Source organism: Bactrocera oleae, chromosome 6 (assembly GCF_042242935.1).
Source record: "Bactrocera oleae isolate idBacOlea1 chromosome 6, idBacOlea1, whole genome shotgun sequence".
NCBI lineage: Eukaryota > Metazoa > Arthropoda > Insecta > Diptera > Tephritidae > Bactrocera > Bactrocera oleae.
The window spans coordinates 23,377,199-23,399,181 of NC_091540.1; the positions used below are offsets into that span (position 1 = coordinate 23,377,199).

The window sequence follows — 21,983 nt, forward strand, 5'->3', positions numbered from 1 at the left end:
GTCGACAATATTTTGACCTAAACAAAAAATGTTATAATAATTACTTAAATAAAGTTAAAAAAAATATTGTAAGTAATCCAAAATCGTTTTATGATTTCGTCAACTCCAAACGCAGAATTTCCAATGATATTATATCCAATATGTTTGCAGAATTTTTCAAGTCAAACTACTGTAATAATTCTTCCAAAACTTTTTCTTATCAGCAAGTGCTGTGTTCGAATACTTTAATTAACGCTCCAGTTATTTCTGAAGAAGACGTCCTTTTTAATTTAAATAAGTTAAAACCATCTTTTAGTTATGGCCCAGACATGATACCCTCATGCTTCCTAAAAAATAGTGCCAAATATATTTACTTGCCTTTGACAAGGATATTTAATTCCTCTCTTAAACACGGTATATTTCCTTCAATATGGAAACAGTCATTTATAATCCCTTTGCATAAAAGTGGATTTAGATCCAACATTGAAAACTATAGAGGTATCGCAAAACTATCAGTTATACCTAAACTTTTTGAAGCTATCATCACTGACCATATAACCTTTTCGATTTCTCCGTTAATTTCCTCATCTCAGCATGGATTTCGTAAAGGGAACTCGACTATATCAAACTTACTTGAATTTGTAAACCATGTATCATTGGGTTTTAGGGAACATAAGCATACGGATGTTATATACACAGACTTTAGCAAAGCTTTCGATAAAGTAAATATCTCGATTCTCATACATAAACTTGATCTGCTGGGCTTTCAGCCAAGATTCCTTCAATGGGTATCTTCCTATCTTTATAATAGAACACAACGAGTGATATTTGAGGATACACCTTCAGAAACAATTAATGTTTCATCTGGTGTTCCGCAAGGTAGTCATCTTGGCCCGATTCTGTTCTTGTTGTTTATTAACGATATCTCTTCAGTAATAGAATTCTCAATTATTATACGCTGACGATGTAAAGCTTTTTAAATCATACACTTCAACTGAGGAAAGGTGTCTGTTGCAAACAGACTTAAACAATTTGGTTGCATGGTGTGATAGAAATGATTTGCCATTGAATCTCAATAAATGTAAGACGATGTGCTATTCCCGGAGATCTGTGCACCCCTCTTCTTATGTAATAAAACACCATATTCTAGAGCAAGTTTTAAACTATGTTGATTTGGGAGTTAATATGGACCCTAAGCTTAATTTCAGTCTTCATATTGATACCATGGTCTTGAAAGCAAAAGCTGTCCTCAGTTTTGTTAAACGTTGGTCTTAAGAATTTAGAGATCCGTATATTACTAAAACACTTTATACAACTTTGGTTAGACCTATATTGGAATATGGCTCTGTGGTATGGAACCCTAGCTACCAAATCCATTCTGACAAGTTAGAGTCGGTTCAAAAACAATTTTTACTTTTCGCTTTAGCGCATTTCCGATGGGATGCTAGGGTAAGTCTACCTCCATACACTAGTCGTTTAAAACTTATTAATCTACCTACACTTTCTAGTCGTAGGGAAATGCTTGGCATAATATTCTTAGTGAAACTTTTGAATGGAACTGTTTGCAGTTCTTTTCTCCTGTCTGAAATTAAATTTAATATCCCGGTTCGCCTTTCGAGGCAGTTTAGACCTTTACTACTAAAATCCTGTAGATCAAATTTTGAACTAAACGAGCCATTCCGCCGTATATGTCATTATTTTAATTCTCATTCCAGCACATTTGACTTATCTGACTCACTTTTCAAAATTAAAAATACTTTATTGTTTTCATGAAAATGTAACAATTTATTATATTGTAACTTTAGATCTTAGCTGTTGAAATTTTTGTTTCTGTATCTGAGCAGTTTTAGATCTCAACACTTAAAAAACTCTCTTGCCTTTTCTGACTCGGCTAATTCCGCACGTATGCGGATTGCGCCCCTCGCGTCGGTTGGGCGGGAGGAGGGTAATCGTTGGGTTTATTATTATTATTATTATCAATATGAGTCAAATTTAGAATTTCAGGTTACTGCCGTTTTAACATATTCATAAAACCAGTGCATTTCGAAAAAATTACGCGTTCATAGAATTTGGTTCAAAGTTCATTTTGCTGAAAGTTATGTACAATTTACTTCCGAAAGGCAAATATTTGCAGAAATTCGTCAATTTATCAATATGCACCAAAGTTAGATTTTCAAGTTACTGCCGTTCTACCATATTCATACTACCAGTGCATTTCGGAAAAATTGCTCGTTCATAAAATTTGGTTCACAGTCCATTTAGCTCAAGGTTATGTTATTGCCGTTTTACCATATTCATACAACCAGTGCATTTCGGAAAAATTACTCGTTCATAGAATTGGGTTCAAAGTCCATTTTGCTGATAGTTGTGCACATTTTCCTGCCGAAAGGTAAAAAATTTGCTGAAATTCATCAATTTATTAATTTGCCCCAAATTTAGAATTTCAGGTTACTGCCGTTTTACCATATTCATAGAACCAGTGCATTTCGAAAAAATTACTCGTTCATAGAATTTGCTTCAAAGTATATTTTGCTGAAAGTTATGTACAAATTACTTCCGAAAGGAAAATATTTGCAGAAATTCGTCAATTTATCAATATGCGCCAAATTTAGATTTTCAAGTTACTGCCGTTTTACTATATTCATACAACCAGTGCATTTCGGAAAAACTACTCGTTAATAGAATTTGGTTCAAAGTCCATTTTGCTGAAAGTTATGTACAATTTACTTCCGAAAGGCAAATATTTACAGAAATTCGTCAATTTATTAATTTGCACCAAATTTAGATTTTCAGGTTGCTGCCGTTTTATTTTATTCATACAACCAGTGCATTTCGGAAAAATTACTAGTTCATAGAATTCGGTTCAAAGTCCATTTTGCTGATAGTTGTACACATTTGCCTTCCGAAAGGTAACAAATTTGCTGAAATTTGTCAATTTATCAATATGAGCCAAATTTAGATTTTAAAGTTACTGCCATTTCAGCATTTTCATACAACCAGTGCATTTTGGAAAAACTTCTCATTCATAGAATTTGCTTCAAAGTCCATTTTGCTGAAAGTTATGTACAATTTACTTCCAAAAGGCAAATATTTACAGAAATTCGTCAATTTATTAATTTGCGCCAAATTTAGATTTTAAAGTTACTGCCATTTGAGCATTTTCATACAACCAGTGCATTTCGGAAAAATTACTCGTTAATAGAATTTGGTTCAAAGTCCATTTTGCTGAAAGTTATGTACAATTTCCTTCTGAAAGGCAACCATTTGCGGAAATTCATCAATTTACCAATATGCGCCAAATTTAGAATTTCAGGTTACTGCCGTTTTACATATTAATAAAACAAGTGCATATCGAAAAAATTACTCGTTCATAGAATTTGCTCAAAGTCCATTTATCTGATAGTTATGTACATTTAACTTCCTAAAGGTAATAGATTTGCAGAAATTCATCAATTTATTAATTTGCGCCAAATTTAGATTTTCAGGTTACTGCCGTTTTACCATATTCATACAACCAGTGCATTTCGGAAAAATTACATTTTCACAGAATTTGGTTCAAAGTCCATTTTGCTGAAAGTTATGTACAATTTACTTCCGAAAGGCAACCATTTGCAGAAATTCATCAATTTACCAATATGCGCCAAATTTAAAATTTTATTTTACTGCCGTTTTACCATATTCATACAACCAGTGCATTTCGGAAATATTACTCGTTCATAAAATTTGGTTCACAGTCCATTTTGCTGAAAGTAATGCACAATTTACTTCCGAAAGGTAACAATTTTTCTGAAATTCATCAATTTATCAATATGCGCCAAATTTAGATTTTGAAGTTACTGCCATTTTAGCATTTTCATACAACCAGTGCATTTTGGAAAAACTTCTCATTCATAGAATTTGCTTCAAAGTCCATTTTGCTGAAAGTTATGTACAATTTACTTCCAAAAGGCAAATATTTACAGAAATTCGTCAATTTATTAATTTGCGCCAAATTTAGATTTTAAAGTTACTGCCATTTGAGCATTTTCATACAACCAGTGCATTTCGGAAAAATTACTCGTTAATAGAATTTGGTTCAAAGTCCATTTTGCTGAAAGTTATGTACAATTTCCTTCTGAAAGGCAACCATTTGCGGAAATTCATCAATTTACCAATATGCGCCAAATTTAGAATTTCAGGTTACTGCCGTTTTACATATTAATAAAACAAGTGCATATCGAAAAAATTACTCGTTCATAGAATTTGCTCAAAGTCCATTTATCTGATAGTTATGTACATTTAACTTCCTAAAGGTAATAGATTTGCAGAAATTCATCAATTTATTAATTTGCGCCAAATTTAGATTTTCAGGTTACTGCCGTTTTACCATATTCATACAACCAGTGCATTTCGGAAAAATTACATTTTCACAGAATTTGGTTCAAAGTCCATTTTGCAGATATTTGTGTATATTTTGAAAGGTAACACACATGCAGAAACTCATCAATTTACCAATGCGCGCCAAATTTAGATTTTAAAGTTACTGCCATTTGAGCATTTTCATACAACCAGTGCATTTCGGAAATATTACTCGTTCATAAAATTTGGTTCACAGTCCATTTTGCTGAAAGTAATGCACAATTTACTTCCGAAAGGTAACAATTTTTCTGAAATTCATCAATTTATCAATATGCGCCAAATTTAGATTTTGAAGTTACTGCCATTTTAGCATTTTCATACCACCAGTACATTTTGGAAACATTTCTCGTTAATAGAATTTGGTTCAAAGTCCACTTTGCTGAAAGTTATGTACAATTTCCTTCCGAAAGGCAACCATTTGCAAAAATTCATCAATTTATTAATTTGCGCCAAATTTAGATTTTCAGGTTACTGCCGTTTTACTATATTCATACAACCAGTGCATTTCGGAAAAATTACTCGTACACAGAATTTGGTTCAAAGTCCATTTTGCAGATATTTGTGTATATTTTGAAAGGTAACACACATGCAGAAATTCATCAATTTACCAATTTGCGCCAAATTTAGATTTTAAAGTTACTGCCATTTGAGCATTTTCATACAACCAGTGCATTTCGGAAAAATTACTCGTTAATAGAATTTGGTTCAAAGTCCATTTTGCTGAAAGTTATGTACAATTTCCTTCTGAAAGGCAACCATTTGCAGAAATTCATCAATTTACCAATATACGCCAAATTTAGAATTTCAGGTTGCTGCCGTTTTACATATTAATAAAACAAGTGCATTTCGAAAAAATTACTCGTTCATAGAATTTGCTCAAAGTCCATTTTGCTGATAGTTATGTACATTTAACTTCCCAAAGGTAATAGATTTGTAGAAATTCATCAATTTATTAATTTGCGCCAAATTTAGATTTTCAGGTTACTGCCGTTTTACCATATTCATACAACCAGTGCATTTCGGAAAAATTACTCGTTCACAGAATTTGGTTCAAAGTCCATTTTGCAGATATTTGTGTATATTTTGAAAGGTAACACACATGCAGAAACTCATCAATTTACCAATTTGCGCCAAATTTAGATTTTAAAGTTACTGCCATTTGAGCATTTTCATACAACCAGTGCATTTCGGAAAAATTACTCGTTAATAGAATTTGGTTCAAAGTCCATTTTGCTGAAAGTTATGTACAATTTACTTCCGAAAGGCAACCATTTGCAGAAATTCATCAATTTACCAATATGCGCCAAATTTAAAATTTTATTTTACTGCCGTTTTACCATATTCATACAACCAGTGCATTTCGGAAATATTACTCGTTCATAAAATTTGGTTCACAGTCCATTTTGCTGAAAGTAATGCACAATTTACTTCCGAAAGGTAACAATTTTTCTGAAATTCATCAATTTATCAATATGCGCCAAATTTAGATTTTGAAGTTACTGCCATTTTAGCATTTTCATACCACCAGTACATTTTGGAAACATTTCTCGTTAATAGAATTTGGTTCAAAGTCCATTTTGCTGAAAGTTATGTACAATTTCCTTCCGAAAGGCAACCATTTGCAGAAATTCATCAATTTATTAATTTGCGCCAAATTTAGATTTTCAGGTTACTGCCGTTTTACTATATTCATACAACCAGTGCATTTCGGAAAAATTACTCGTACACAGAATTTGGTTCAAAGTCCATTTTGCAGATATTTGTGTATATTTTGAAAGGTAACACACATGCAGAAATTCATCAATTTACCAATTTGCGCCAAATTTAGATTTTAAAGTTACTGCCATTTGAGCATTTTCATACAACCAGTGCATTTCGGAAAAATTACTCGTTAATAGAATTTGGTTCAAAGTCCATTTTGCTGAAAGTTATGTACAATTTCCTTCTGAAAGGCAACCATTTGCAGAAATTCATCAATTTACCAATATACGCCAAATTTAGAATTTCAGGTTACTGCCGTTTTACATATTAATAAAACAAGTGCATTTCGAAAAAATTACTCGTTCATAGAATTTGCTCAAAGTCCATTTTGCTGATAGTTATGTACATTTAACTTCCCAAAGGTAATAGATTTGCAGAAATTCATCAATTTATTAATTTGCGCCAAATTTAGATTTTCAGGTTACTGCCATTTGAGCATTTTCATACAACCAGTGCATTTTGGAAAAATTTCTCATTCATAGAATTTGCTTCAAAGTCCATTTTGCTGAAAGTTATGTACAATTTACTTCCAAAAGGCAAATATTTAAAGAAATTCGTCAATTTATTAATTTGCGCCAAATTTAGATTTTAAAGTTACTGCCATTTGAGCATTTTCATACAACCAGTGCATTTCGGAAAAATTACTCGTTAATAGAATTTGGTTCAAAGTCCATTTTGCTGAAAGTTATGTACAATTTCCTTCTGAAAGGCAACCATTTGCGGAAATTCATCAATTTACCAATATGCGCCAAATTTAGAATTTCAGGTTACTGCCGTTTTACATATTAATAAAACAAGTGCATATCGAAAAAATTACTCGTTCATAGAATTTGCTCAAAGTCCATTTATCTGATAGTTATGTACATTTAACTTCCTAAAGGTAATAGATTTGCAGAAATTCATCAATTTATTAATTTGCGCCAAATTTAGATTTTCAGGTTACTGCCGTTTTACCATATTCATACAACCAGTGCATTTCGGAAAAATTACATTTTCACAGAATTTGGTTCAAAGTCCATTTTGCAGATATTTGTGTATATTTTGAAAGGTAACACACATGCAGAAACTCATCAATTTACCAATTTGCGCCAAATTTAGATTTTAAAGTTACTGCCATTTGAGCATTTTCATACAACCAGTGCATTTCGGAAAAATTACTCGTTAATAGAATTTGGTTCAAAGTCCATTTTGCTGAAAGTTATGTACAATTTACTTCCGAAAGGCAACCATTTGCAGAAATTCATCAATTTACCAATATGCGCCAAATTTAAAATTTTATTTTACTGCCGTTTTACCATATTCATACAACCAGTGCATTTCGGAAATATTACTCGTTCATAAAATTTGGTTCACAGTCCATTTTGCTGAAAGTAATGCACAATTTACTTCCGAAAGGTAACAATTTTTCTGAAATTCATCAATTTATCAATATGCGCCAAATTTAGATTTTGAAGTTACTGCCATTTTAGCATTTTCATACCACCAGTACATTTTGGAAACATTTCTCGTTAATAGAATTTGGTTCAAAGTCCATTTTGCTGAAAGTTATGTACAATTTCCTTCCGAAAGGCAACCATTTGCAGAAATTCATCAATTTATTAATTTGCGCCAAATTTAGATTTTCCGGTTACTGCCGTTTTACTATATTCATACAACCAGTGCATTTCGGAAAAATTACTCGTACACAGAATTTGGTTCAAAGTCCATTTTGCAGATATTTGTGTATATTTTGAAAGGTAACACACATGCAGAAATTCATCAATTTACCAATTTGCGCCAAATTTAGATTTTAAAGTTACTGCCATTTGAGCATTTTCATACAACCAGTGCATTTCGGAAAAATTACTCGTTAATAGAATTTGGTTCAAAGTCCATTTTGCTGAAAGTTATGTACAATTTCCTTCTGAAAGGCAACCATTTGCAGAAATTCATCAATTTACCAATATACACCAAATTTAGAATTTCAGGTTACTGCCGTTTTACATATTAATAAAACAAGTGCATTTCGAAAAAATTACTCGTTAATAGAATTTGCTCAAAGTCCATTTTGCTGATAGTTATGTACATTTAACTTCCCAAAGGTAATAGATTTGCAGAAATTCATCAATTTATTAATTTGCGCCAAATTTAGATTTTCAGGTTACTGCCGTTTTACCATATTCATACAACCAGTGCATTTCGGAAAAATTACTCGTTCACAGAATTTGGTTCAAAGTCCATTTTGCAGATATTTGTGTATATTTTGAAAGGTAACACACATGAAGAAATTCATCAATTTACCAATTTGCGTCAAATTTAGATTTTAAAGTTACTGCCATTTGAGCATTTTCATACAACCAGTGCATTTCGGAAAAATTACTCGTTAATAGAATTTGGTTCAAAGTCCATTTTGCTGAAAGTTATGTACAATTTACTTCCGAAAGGCAACCATTTGCAGAAATTCATCAATTTACCAATATGCGCCAAATTTAAAATTTTATTTTACTGCCGTTTTACCATATTCATACAACCAGTGCATTTCGGAAATATTACTCGTTCATAAAATTTGGTTCACAGTCCATTTTGCTGAAAGTAATGCACAATTTACTTCCGAAAGGTAACAATTTTTCTGAAATTCATCAATTTATCAATATGCGCCAAATTTAGATTTTAAAGTTACTGCCATTTTAGCATTTTCATACCACCAGTACATTTTGGAAAAATTTCTCGTTAATAGAATTTGGTTCAAAGTCCACTTTGCCGATAGTTGTGCACATTTTCCTTCTAAAAGGTAACAAATTTGCTGAAATTCATCAGTTTATTAGTTCGCGCAAAATTTAGACATTCAGGTTACTGCCGTTTTACCATATTCATAAAACCAGTGCATTTCGAAAAAATTACTCGTTCATAGAATTTGCTTCAAAATAAAATTTTCTGAAAGTAGTGTATATTTTGAAAGGTAACACATTTGCAGAAATTCATCAATTTACCAATTTGCGCCAAATTTAGATTTTAAAGATCCTGTTATTTTAGCATTTTCATACAACCAGTGCATTTTGGAAAAATCTCTCGTTCATAGAATTTGGTTCAAAGTCCACTTTGCTGAAAGTTATGCACAATTTACTTCCCAAATGTAATAAATTTGCTGAAATTCATCAATTTATTAATTTATAAATTTGCGCCAAATTTAGATTTTCAGGTTACTGCCGTTTTACCATATTCATACAACCAGTGCATTTCGGAAAAATTACTCGTTCACAGAATTTGGTTCAAAGTCCATTTTGCAGATATTTGTGTATATTTTGAAAGGTAACACACATGCAGAAATTCATCAATTTATCAATATGCGCCAAATTTAGATTTTAAAGTTACTGCCATTTTAGCATTTTCATACCACCAGTACATTTTGGAAAAATTTCTCGTTAATAGAATTTGGTTCAAAGTCCATTTTGCTGAAAGTTATGTACAATTTCCTTCCGAAAGGCAACCATTTGCAGAAATTCATCAATTTATTAATTTGCGCCAAATTTAGATTTTCAGGTTACTGCCGTTTTACCATATTCATACAACGACTGCGTTTCGAAAAAATTGCTCATTCATAGAATTTGGTTCACAGTCCATTTTGCTGATAGTTGTGCACATTTTCCTTCCGAAAGGTAACAAATTTGCTGAAATTCATCAGTTTATTAGTTCGCGCAAAATTTAGACATTCAGGTTACTGCCGTTTTACCATATCCATAAAACCAGTGCATTTCGAAAAAATTACTCGTTCATAGAATTTGCTTCAAAATAAAATTTTCTGAAAGTAGTGTATATTTTGAAAGGTAACACATTTGCAGAAATTCATCAATTTACCAATTTGCGCCAAATTTAGATTTTAAAAATCCTGTTATTTTAGCATTTTCATACAACCAGTGCATTTTGGAAAAATCTCTCGTTCATAGAATTTGGTTCAAAGTCCACTTTGCTGAAAGTTATGCACAATTTACTTCCGAAAGGTAATAAATTTGCTGAAATTCATCAATTTATTAATTTATAAATTTGCGCCAAATTTAGATCTTCAGGTTAGCGCCGTTTAACCATATTCATACAACGAGTGCATTTCGGAAAAATTACTCGTTCATAAAATTTGGTCCATAGTCAATTTTGCTGAAAGTTATGTACAATTTACTTCCGAAAGGCAACCATTTGTAGAAATTCATCAATTTACCAATATGCGCCAAATTTAAAATTTTATTTTACTGCCGTTTTACCATATTCATACAACCAGTGCATTTCGGAAATATTACTCGTTCATAAAATTTGGTTCACAGTCCATTTTGCTGAAAGTAATGCACAATTTACTTCCGAAAGGTAACAATTTTTCTGAAATTCATCAATTTATCAATATGCGCCAAATTTAGATTTTAAAGTTACTGCCATTTTAGCATTTTCATACCGCCAGTACATTTTGGAAAAATTTCTCGTTAATAGAATTTGGTTCAAAGTCCATTTTGCTGAAAGCTATGTACAATTTCCTTCCGAAAGGCAATCATTTGCAGAAATTCGTCAATTTATTAATTTGCGCCAAATTTAGATTTTCAGGTTACTGCCGTTTTACTATATTCATACAACCAGTGCATTTCGGAAAAATTACTCGTTCACAGAATTTGGTTCAAAGTCCATTTTGCAGATATTTGTGTATATTTTGAAAGGTAACACACATGCAGAAATTCATCAATTTACCAATTTGCGCCAAATTTAGATTTTAAAGTTACTGCCATTTGAGCATTTTCATACAACCAGTGCATTTCGGAAAAATTACTCGTTAATAGAATTTGGTTCAAAGTCCATTTTGCTGAAAGTTATGTACAATTTCCTTCTGAAAGGCAACCATTTGCGGAAATTCATCAATTTACCAATATGCGCCAAATTTAGAATTTCAGGTTACTGCCGTTTTACATATTAATAAAACAAGTGCATATCGAAAAAATTACTCGTTCATAGAATTTGCTCAAAGTCCATTTTGCTGATAGTTATGTACATTTAACTTCCTAAAGGTAATAAATTTGCAGAAATTCATCAATTTATTAATTTGCGCCAAATTTAGATTTTCAGGTTACTGCCGTTTTACTATATTCATACAACCAGTGCATTTTGGAAAAATTACATTTTCACAGAATTTGGTTCAAAGTCCATTTTGCAGATATTTGTGTATATTTTGAAAGGTAACACACATGCAGAAATTCATCAATTTACCAATTTGCGCCAAATTTAGATTTTAAAGTTACTGCCATTTGAGCATTTTCATACAACCGTGCATTTCGGAAAAATTACTCGTTAATAGAATTTGGTTCAAAGTCCATTTTGCTGAAAGTTATGTACAATTTACTTCCGAAAGGCAACCATTTGCAGAAATTCATCAATTTACCAATATGCGCCAAATTTAAAATTTTATTTTACTGCCGTTTTACCATATTCATACAACCAGTGCATTTCGGAAATATTACTCGTTCATAAAATTTGGTTCACAGTCCATTTTGCTGAAAGTAATGCACAATTTACTTCCGAAAGGTAACAATTTTTCTGAAATTCATCAATTTATCAATATGCGCCAAATTTAGATTTTAAAGTTACTGCCATTTTAGCATTTTCATACCACCAGTACATTTTGGAAAAATTTCTCGTTAATAGAATTTGGTTCAAAGTCCATTTTGCTGAAAGTTATGTACAATTTCCTTCCGAAAGGCAACCATTTGCAGAAATTCATCAATTTATTAATTTGCGCCAAATTTAAAATTTTATTTTACTGCCGTTTTACCATATTCATACAACCAGTGCATTTCGGAAATATTACTCGTTCATAAAATTTGGTTCACAGTCCATTTTGCTGAAAGTAATGCACAATTTACTTCCAAAAGGTAACAATTTTTCTGAAATTCATCAATTTATCAATATGCGCCAAATTTAGATTTTAAAGTTACTGCCATTTTAGCATTTTCATACCACCAGTACATTTTGGAAAAATTTCTCGTTAATAGAATTTGGTTCAAAGTCCATTTTGCTGAAAGTTATGTACAATTTCCTTCCGAAAGCAACCATTTGCAGAAATTCATCAATTTATTAATTTGCGCCAAATTTAGATTTTCAGGTTACTGCCGCTTTACTATATTCATACAACCAGTGCATTTCGGAAAAATTACTCGTTCACAGAAATTGGTTCAAAGTCCATTTTGCAGATATTTGTGTATATTTTGAAAGGTAACACACATGCAGAAATTCATCAATTTACCAATTTGCGCCAAATTTAGATTTTAAAGTTACTGCCATTTGAGCATTTTCATACAACCAGTGCATTTCGGAAAAACTACTCGTTAATAGAATTTGGTTCAAAGTCCATTTTGCTGAAAGTTATTTACAATTTACTTCCGAAAGGCAAATATTTACAGAAATTCGTCAATTTATTAATTTGCGCCAAATTTAGATTATCAGGATGCTGCCGTTTTACCATATTCATACAACCAGTGCATTTCGGAAAAATTACATTTTCATAGAATTTGGTTCAAGGTTCATTTTGCAGATATTTTTGTATATTTTGAAAGGTAACACATTTGCATAAATTCATCAATTTATCAATTTGCGCCAAATTTAGATTTTAAAGTTACTGCCATTTTACCATTTTCATACAACCAGTGCATTTCGGAAAAATTACTCGTTCATAGAATTTGGTTCATAGTCCATTTTGCTGAATGTTATGTACAATTTACTTCCGAAAGGCAACCATTTGCAGAAATTCATCAATTTACCAATATGCGCCAAATTTAAAATTTTATTTTACTGCCGTTTTACCATATTCATACAACCAGTGCATTTCGGAAATATTACTCGTTCATAAAATTTGGTTCACAGTCCATTTTGCTGAAAGTAATGCACAATTTACTTCCGAAAGGTAACAATTTTTTTGAAATTCATCAATTTATCAATATGCGCAAAATTTAGATTTTAAAGTTACTGCCATTTTAGCATTTTCATACCACCAGTACATTTTGGAAAAATTTCTCGTTAATAGAATTTGGTTCAAAGTCCATTTTGCTGAAAGTTATGTACAATTTCTTTCCGAAAGGCAACCATTTGCAGAAATTCATCAATTTATTAATTTGCGCCAAATTTAGATTTTCAGGTTACTGCCGTTTTACCATATTCATACAACCAGTGCATTTCGGAAAAATTACTCGTTCACAGAATTTGGTTCAAAGTCCATTTTGTAGATATTTGTCAATATTTTGAAAGGTAACATACTTGCAGAAATTCATCAAATTACCAATGTGCGCCAAATTTAGATTTTAAAGTTACTGCCATTTGAGCATTTTCATACAACCAGTGCATTTCGGAAAAATTACTCGTTCACAGAATTTGGTTCAAAGTCCATTTTGTAGATATTTGTGAATATTTTGAAAGGCAACCATTTGCAGAAATTCATCAATTTACCAATATGCGCCAAATTTAAAATTTTATTTTACTGCCGTTTTACCATATTCATACAACCAGTGCATTTCGGAAATATTACTCGTTCATAAAATTTGGTTCACAGTCCATTTTGCTGAAAGTAATGCACAATTTACTTCCGAAAGGTAACAATTTTTTTGAAATTCATCAATTTATCAATATGCGCAAAATTTAGATTTTAAAGTTACTGCCATTTGAGCATTTTCATACAACCAGTGCATTTCGGAAAAATTACTCGTTAATAGAATTTGATTCAAAGTCCATTTTGCTGAAAGTTATGTACAATTTCCTTCTGAAAGGCAACCATTTGCAGAAATTCATCAATTTACCAATATGCGCCAAATATAGAATTTCAGGTTACTGCCGGTTTACATATTAATAAAACAAGTGCATTTCGAAAAAATTACTCGTTCATAGAATTTTCTCAAAGTCCATTTTGCTGATAGTTATGTACTTCCGAAAGGTAATAGATTTGCAGAAATTCATCAATTTATTAATTTGCGCCACATTTAGATTTACAGATTACTGCCGTTTTACCATATTCATACAACCAGTGCATTTCGGAAAAATTAGATTTTCATAGAATTTGGTTCAAGGTCCATTTTGCAGATATTTGTGTATATTTTGAAAGGTAACACATTTGCATAAATTCATCAATTTGCGCCAATTTAGATTTTAAAGTTACTGCCATTTTACCATTTTCATACAACTAGTGCATTTCGGAAAAATTACTCGTTCATAGAATTTGGTTCAAAGTCCATTTTGCTGAAAGTTATGTACAATTTACTTCCGAAAGGCAAATATTTGCAGAAATTCGTCAATTTATCAAAATGCGCCAAATTTAGATTTTCAAGTTTCTGCCGTTCTACCATATTCATACAACCAGTGCATTTCGGAAAAATTACTCGTTCATAAAATTTGGTTCACAGTCCATTTTGCTGAAAGTAATGCACAATTTACTTCCGAAAGGTAACAATTTTTCTGAAATTCATCAATTTATCAATATGCCCCAAATTTAGATTTTAAAGTTACTGCCATTTTAGCATTTTCATACAACCAGTGCATTTCGGAAAAATTACTCGTTCATAGAATTTGGTTCAAAGTCCATTTTGCTGAAAGTTACATACAATTTGCTTCCGAAAGCCAAATATTTGTAGAAATTCGTCAATTTATCAATATGCGCCAAATTTAGATTTTCAAGTTACTGCCATTTTAGCATTTTCATACCACCAGTACATTTTGGAAAAATTTCTCGTTAATAGAATTTGGTTCAAAGTCCATTTTGCTGAAAGTTATGTACAATTTCCTTCCGAAAGCAACCATTTGCAGAAATTCATCAATTTATTAATTTGCGCCAAATTTAGATTTTCAGGTTACTGCCGCTTTACTATATTCATACAACCAGTGCATTTCGGAAAAATTACTCGTTCACAGAAATTGGTTCAAAGTCCATTTTGCAGATATTTGTGTATATTTTGAAAGGTAACACACATGCAGAAATTCATCAATTTACCAATTTGCGCCAAATTTAGATTTTAAAGTTACTGCCATTTGAGCATTTTCATACAACCAGTGCATTTCGGAAAAACTACTCGTTAATAGAATTTGGTTCAAAGTCCATTTTGCTGAAAGTTATTTACAATTTACTTCCGAAAGGCAAATATTTACAGAAATTCGTCAATTTATTAATTTGCGCCAAATTTAGATTATCAGGATGCTGCCGTTTTACCATATTCATACAACCAGTGCATTTCGGAAAAATTACATTTTCATAGAATTTGGTTCAAGGTTCATTTTGCAGATATTTTTGTATATTTTGAAAGGTAACACATTTGCATAAATTCATCAATTTATCAATTTGCGCCAAATTTAGATTTTAAAGTTACTGCCATTTTACCATTTTCATACAACCAGTGCATTTCGGAAAAATTACTCGTTCATAGAATTTGGTTCATAGTCCATTTTGCTGAATGTTATGTACAATTTACTTCCGAAAGGCAACCATTTGCAGAAATTCATCAATTTACCAATATGCGCCAAATTTAAAATTTTACTGCCGTTTTACCATATTCATACAACCAGTGCATTTCGGAAATATTACTCGTTCATAAAATTTGGTTCACAGTCCATTTTGCTGAAAGTAATGCACAATTTACTTCCGAAAGGTAACAATTTTTTTGAAATTCATCAATTTATCAATATGCGCAAAATTTAGATTTTAAAGTTACTGCCATTTTAGCATTTTCATACCACCAGTACATTTTGGAAAAATTTCTCGTTAATAGAATTTGGTTCAAAGTCCATTTTGCTGAAAGTTATGTACAATTTCTTTCCGAAAGGCAACCATTTGCAGAAATTCATCAATTTATTAATTTGCGCCAAATTTAGATTTTCAGGTTACTGCCGTTTTACCATATTCATACAACCAGTGCATTTCGGAAAAATTACTCGTTCACAGAATTTGGTTCAAAGTCCATTTTGTAGATATTTGTCAATATTTTGAAAGGTAACACACTTGCAGAAATTCATCAAATTACCAATGTGCGCCAAATTTAGATTTTAAAGTTACTGCCATTTGAGCATTTTCATACAACCAGTGCATTTCGGAAAAATTACTCGTTCACAGAATTTGGTTCAAAGTCCATTTTGTAGATATTTGTGAATATTTTGAAAGGCAACCATTTGCAGAAATTCATCAATTTACCAATATGCGCCAAATTTAAAATTTTATTTTACTGCCGTTTTACCATATTCATACAACCAGTGCATTTCGGAAATATTACTCGTTCATAAAATTTGGTTCACAGTCCATTTTGCTGAAAGTAATGCACAATTTACTTCCGAAAGGTAACAATTTTTTTGAAATTCATCAATTTATCAATATGCGCAAAATTTAGATTTTAAAGTTACTGCCATTTGAGCATTTTCATACAACCAGTGCATTTCGGAAAAATTACTCGTTAATAGAATTTGATTCAAAGTCCATTTTGCTGAAAGTTATGTACAATTTCCTTCTGAAAGGCAACCATTTGCAGAAATTCATCAATTTACCAATATGCGCCAAATATAGAATTTCAGGTTACTGCCGGTTTACATATTAATAAAACAAGTGCATTTCGAAAAAATTACTCGTTCATAGAATTTTCTCAAAGTCCATTTTGCTGATAGTTATGTACTTCCGAAAGGTAATAGATTTGCAGAAATTCATCAATTTATTAATTTGCGCCACATTTAGATTTACAGATTACTGCCGTTTTACCATATTCATACAACCAGTGCATTTCGGAAAAATTAGATTTTCATAGAATTTGGTTCAAGGTCCATTTTGCAGATATTTGTGTATATTTTGAAAGGTAACACATTTGCATAAATTCATCAATTTGCGCCAATTTAGATTTTAAAGTTACTGCCATTTTACCATTTTCATACAACTAGTGCATTTCGGAAAAATTACTCGTTCATAGAATTTGGTTCAAAGTCCATTTTGCTGAAAGTTATGTACAATTTACTTCCGAAAGGCAAATATTTGCAGAAATTCGTCAATTTATCAAAATGCGCCAAATTTAGATTTTCAAGTTTCTGCCGTTCTACCATATTCATACAACCAGTGCATTTCGGAAAAATTACTCGTTCATAAAATTTGGTTCACAGTCCATTTTGCTGAAAGTAATGCACAATTTACTTCCGAAAGGTAACAATTTTTCTGAAATTCATCAATTTATCAATATGCCCCAAATTTAGATTTTAAAGTTACTGCCATTTTAGCATTTTCATACAACCAGTGCATTTCGGAAAAATTACTCGTTCATAGAATTTGGTTCAAAGTCCATTTTGCTGAAAGTTATATACAATTTGCTTCCGAAAGCCAAATATTTGTAGAAATTCGTCAATTTATCAATATGCGCCAAATTTAGATTTTCAAGTTACTGCCGTTCTACCATATTCATACAACCAGTGCATTTCGGAAAATTACTCGTTCATAAAATTTGGTTCACAGTCCATTTTGCTGAAAGTTATATACAAATATTGCATTTCGGAAAAATTACTCGTTCATAGAATTTGGGTTAGATTCCATTTTGCTGAAAGTAATGCACAATTTACTTCCGAAAGGTAACAATTTTTCTGAAATTCATCAATTTATCAATATGCGACAAATTTAGATTTTAAAGTTACTGCCATTTTAGCATTTTCATACAACCAGTGCATTTTGGAAAAATTTCTCGTTAATAGAATTTGGTTCAAAGTCCATTTTGCTGAAAGTTATGTACAATTTACTTCCGAAAGGTAACAGATTTGCAGAAATTCATCAATTTATCAATATGCGCCAAATTTAGATTTTCAAGTTACTGCTGTTCTACCATATTCATACAACCAGTGCATTTCGGAAAAATTACTCGTTCATAAAATTTGATTCACAGTCCATTTTGCTGAAAGTAAATTACTTCCGAAAGGTAACGATGTTGCTGAAATTCATCAATTTATTAATTTATCAATTTGCGCCAAATTCAGATTTTCAAGTTACTGCCATTTTAGCATTTTCATACAACCAGTGCATTTCGGAAAAATAACTCGTTCATAGAATTTGGTTTAGATTCCATTTTGCTAATAGTTGTGTTCATTTTACTTCCGAAAGGTAAACATTTGCAGAAATTCATCAATTTACCAATATGCGCCAAATTTAGATTTTCAGGTTACTGCCGTTTTACCATATTCATACAACCAGTGCATTGCGGAAAAATTATTCGTTCATAGAATTTGGTTAAATTCCATTTTGCTAATAGTTGTGTTCATTTTACTTTCGAAAAGTTACAAATTTGCTGAAATTCATCAATTAACCAATTCGCACCAAATTAGGATTTTCAGATTATGCCGTTTTACCATATTCATAAAACCAGTGCATTTCGAAAATATCTCGTTCATAGAATTTAGTTCAAAGTCCATTTTGCTGAAAGTTGTGTACTTTTTACTTTCGAAAGGTAACACATTTTTAGACAAATTAACAAATATTTTTCTTTCATATTACTTTACATGTACACATGATATGAAAATGCCGAGGGCAAAATACAATTCTGTACTTTTGTGACTCCATAATAGTGTCAAGTACATGAATTATTTTAAAAAATATATCAAAATACTTCTAAAGTATTTCTTATAACTCATGAAAAATTAAAAATGAATTAGAATAAATTAATTTAAAAGCTTATAAATAATAGTTCAATAAAAGGGAATATATTTCAATTGGCATACCAATATTCCCAGTTTGGCATACATATAATATTTATTATACCTATTATCTTCAAGATTGGCCTAGGGGCATGTTGAGAGAGCTGATTCACTGCTGTTATAAAAGCGAGAAATGTTATTTGTTTCTCCTGCTTGTGAGGTGAAATCCCCGACTGAAATTTTACAAATGTTCGCTGTCGAACCTGCACCTTCTCGTTTATTTACGTTCTTTGGTACAAACACACACGTAGCTGCTCACAGGAAACATCAAAAAGTGTCGTGGCGCACCTTGAAAAATTACTCTGTTGCAGCTAAAAAAAAAACAGTTTCAGTGATTTATTGTCTATCGAATAATAAAAAAAATATCTGGCTAAATAAAACTGTATTTGTCTGCTACTTTGTTGTTGTTTTAATCATTAATTTTACCTTCTAAGTATTTTCATTTATTCACCATATCTTTATACACAAGTTGCTTTACAATATCTTTATTTTGATTGCTAATTGACGTTATAATATTCTTAACTTTTCCTCAATGTTCTTCTATTATATTTTTGAATAAGCTTATATTATCATTGAACTGCTTATTTATTGTAATTTGTTTATTTACATTTTGAATAATATTATGATTCTTTTGTTGAATTTCTAAATAGCTCCAAATTTCCGGTATGTTATCACCATTATCCCAAACAACCAGTTGTAAGATTTTCCTACTACATTCATCAGTCCTCTTTTACTTCTTTGAGAATTCTCAGAGCGAATTCATTTTATTTTATGTTCTTAAATCTCTATTTCATTTAGTAAAAATTCTTTTCTCTTAATCATACTGTTTTTAATGTCTTTTTTATATTAATTTGCTAATTCCATAATGTCTAACGACTGTATGATATGCAAGATTGTATTGTTTCATTTACTATAACCGTTGTTCCCATACGTATTATAATATATCCCGCTTAATCAAGTATTGGCGTCACCGGCAAGTGTCCTAGTACTAACTTCATCGTCATGAGGAGTATTGTTGTAGTATTCATTGCCTGCAAATTTAAACGGTCCTTTACTATTTGATGTGTGAACGTTCTGTAAAGAATTAATTTTAAAATATGGTTCATTCTTATGCTTAACTCGTTTGTAATTTTTTATTGGTCATGTTGACCTCAGTTTTTCGTAGTCCCCTGTACCCATTTTTTAATGTATTATGATTATGTTTTTTCTGATGTAATGTGTTTTTTAAAATGGTTGGGTCATACTATTTTTTGCATTATTGGTTGAACATTTTGGCTGAGTAATAGCGATCCTTTAACGATCTGTATCCTCATTTCTATTGAAAGGCTTGGATCCTCAATATCTGTTAGTTTTTTTGACAGGCTTGAGTGCAGCCTCTCAATGTCTGCGTTATTTGTATGAAAATTTGGTTTTGTTGAACGTACCTTTACTCCTTCTGTATTTTAACTGTAGAAATTTTTAGGGACTAAACTCATTATCCATAATCATTTTTGTTTTGGTTTTCCGAATTTCGTGAAATGTTAAGTTATATTGTACGCTGCTGCGTAAATGTTTTGTTTCATTTTTATCTGTAGGTAGCTCTGTTTGTTCAAACTTCGGCTTTATCGGTTTCCTATCATACTAAATTTGTTTGCATTTGTCGCAATTACTTATTATTTATTGAATATGCTCTCTGAATTTGGGGTAAAATAATGTATATTTTAATGTGTTATGATATATGTTTTGTTAATGCCACTATGTATTGATTCAGTACTGTGATATAATAAAATTTGTTTGTGCAGTTCTTCTTCTTGTATAATTTCTGTTGCTCTTTGTGTATATATTATGAATTGCATTATAAATATATATTAACTATGACCTTATATAGGTAGATATTCCCGTAATGATTTTGAAAATTGGTGTTGTTGTTGTATTGATTTGATGTGAGGAATCTATCCTTACTTCACTTCACTTTGCTTGCTGCTTTATGCTGCGTTCACTTTTGGTATTAGGAAAAAACTGATGTTCATCAGCTATGTACTATATTGGCGCTGTTGATTACTTTACATTTTTCTCGTATTCGTATTTAGACCAGTTTGAAGGTGACGAAAGTCTTGATTGGCTTAAGTTAAAGTGTCGTATCGAGGAATTTTTTAATTTACTGGCCAGTGTTTCGGGTCCAGTTGTAGCCATTAGGGGTCGTGGCACCAAAGGTTATGGTTTACTATTTTTAGAGATGTACATCCACGACTGGCGAGATCTGCTGGATTTTCCTGACTTTCGACGCGACTCCAGTTTTCGGTTCCAACCTTTTCTGCAATTGTGGTGAGACAAAGCTCGTCCCAAAAAAGTTAAAGTTTATTTTCTGACGCAAACCTTTTTAATTGTTTAAATTTTAGTGTAGGTATGACTACGATAACCCGTGCCGATTTGCATCGAAATTTACCAATACTTGCTTACTAGAGTACGCACGAACTATCAATACGCATGTTGTTCATAATTTGTGTTTCTTATATATTGAACACATATTTTTCATTTGGTCGACATGTCAATTAAACTAGGTAGTGTTAATATCAGAATATGCGAGTGCATGATTAGGAAAAAGCCCGAATACTTGCTAAATGTTATCACAATTGTGAATTTATTTATTATGCACAAAAATGCAAAAAAAAACCCAAGTAGGTTTTATATATCGTCGTTAAGAGTTTGTCAGAAACTAAGACAATTTGTTTGATATTACCCGATACGCCGATACGCCACAATTGAAGAAGAGAAGTCAGGTCGAGTGTTTGCAACAAAAAAAAACACAAAAATATCAATGTGGAAAGATAACAGGCAAAGGCGGTTTGGAACGCATACTGGAACCTAGAAGATAACATATTATATACATATTTTTTGGTGTGATACTACAACATAAAATTAAAGCCCGTATATTCCGAAATAACTGGAAGAGTCTTAACCAAAAGGACATACAGTGCTATAAAGATACAATCGGTTTGCATCTGATTGTTTCCCAAATATAAAACATTATCAAGTTTTACAAATCTGAATTGCTGAAATGACTAGCTAAAACTAATTGAGCTGTTAGTAATAAGCTTAGGTAGAGATAAAAATCAGGATTTATCAGGATTTTGCTTTTTGAAAAAAAAATCAATACAAAGGCAAGCTGAAAGCTGCTT

At 31.4% G+C, this 21,983-nt stretch overlaps 1 long non-coding RNA gene across 1 annotated transcript in view; it reads right to left on the reverse strand.

Moving 5' to 3' along the window:
• Positions 1–19,431: 19,431 nt before the first annotated feature.
• The window catches only part of LOC118680478 (uncharacterized), a 167,013-nt gene continuing 164,461 nt past the window's right edge, over positions 19,432–21,983 (reverse strand). The window contains exon 3 of the long non-coding RNA XR_011397121.1: positions 19,432–19,899. This is a non-coding gene — a long non-coding RNA (uncharacterized lncRNA). The remainder of the gene's footprint in view (positions 19,900–21,983) is intronic.